This window comes from Eptesicus fuscus, chromosome 11 (assembly GCF_027574615.1).
Source record: "Eptesicus fuscus isolate TK198812 chromosome 11, DD_ASM_mEF_20220401, whole genome shotgun sequence".
Lineage (NCBI taxonomy): Eukaryota > Metazoa > Chordata > Mammalia > Chiroptera > Vespertilionidae > Eptesicus > Eptesicus fuscus.
In genome coordinates, this window is record NC_072483.1 from 14,532,714 (window position 1) to 14,534,359 (window position 1,646).

A 1,646-nucleotide genomic window follows, 5' to 3' on the forward strand; every position below is an offset into this window, starting at 1 on the left:
GAAACTTCCCAGCCTCCCAGCCAAAGATGTGAAACTTCTTTGATTCCATGTGCAAAGTATTTATTGGACATCTACTATGTGGTCAAAACATTGGAGGAAAAAATCAGGTGGAATTTTAAGCACAGACTCCACCCTCCAGGAAGAGATAATTACTTGGTGAAAGAAAACTATCTACACACAAAACCCTTAAAAGTGAACAAATAGAATACAGGCGTATGTGCAATGTATATATTAGGTAAATACATTATACACATATTTAATGATAAATTCAGAATTGTCAGAGTGGAAAAAAATCAATTCAGTTCACTTGGTCTTACATCTATAACATTAAATAAACTGTTAAAAAGTGACAACATCTAATAAATTATTAATGCAACTGCCTTCTTGGAGTGTTCCTGATACTCAGTTAAAATCAGTTCCTTCATCCCTTTGTCCCTTACACTTGGAATGTGCTTCTGTTCTAGCCCAACAGCTGAAGGCTTCCGGAGCAACCAATCCTCTGACAAAGGCAAGCTTATTGACCATTACTGTGAAGGGGACTGCACATGGAGGACGTGTAAAACTTACAAGATGTGGGGTGTAGACCCTTGTGCTGAGCCAGCTCAGCCAGGTTCGGTGAACCTGAGAGGGGGCGGTGAAGGATTAAGAAAAGACAGACAAGAGAATGAAAGTTGGGTCTGGGTGGGACGCTGTCCTCTCTGATGGACAGCACGGCTTACAGGCGGTGTCTTTATTTTATAGCCAGATTCCACGAGGCAAAGTAAGGGCATGGTTACAACGTTCTCATGAGTTTCGAAGCTACTCAATTACATGCACGTGAACTCTATCAAGCCCACATCACTCAGGCACGTGGGGCCACGTGTTCGGACCATAGGTTCAAGCTTACAACTATACCTGTTGGCTATAATTGTGCTGGGAAGCGGGGGCTGTGCCCTCCAAGCTGGGACTTGCACGTGGCCATGAGAGGACTGTGCCCTCTCATTAGTCCGAGGCTTGAACCTGTCCAAACACTATAGGCGCTCTCCACAGACCCTGACAAGATAGAATCATTATGTAAACTCTGAGAAGGAACTTAACTACTGAGATAGACTCTCCTGGTCAACTGCGGCCCCAAGTGTTATGCATAATAGGGGCCTATTGCGGACAGGGGCTCCTCATGTGCTCTGTCCACCGGGAAGAACCTGAGTGAACTCAGCTTCCCGCACTGAGCCTGCTGGTCAACCACAGCAGGGAAACCTGATTTTCTCTTTCTACCAACTGAGATCTGCTCTGTCCAATCAGAACCGCACATTTGGATGCCTCATTTACATAAAACAAACCTAATTGAGAACCAGGGCAGGAACTTTAGCTGTGAACTGGTGGAACACAATTTAGGTGGCTACCTGAATCTGTGTTTCCCGGGCTGCAACTCCTTCTTTGCCCAAATAAATGCTTTTTTAAATTCTTTTATAAGAGTCTAAAATTAATTTTGGTTTACAGGGGAAAGGGTGACATTTACATACATCAGCATTGCAACAAGCTCGGAGCAAAGCAGGGCTGTACGACACATTCCACATGTAACCTTCGTAGCTTCCTGTGTCCTTGGAAGCTACGAAGGTTACATGTGGAATGTGTGTCCCCAAACCCCTTTTCTGAGGCTCTGCACC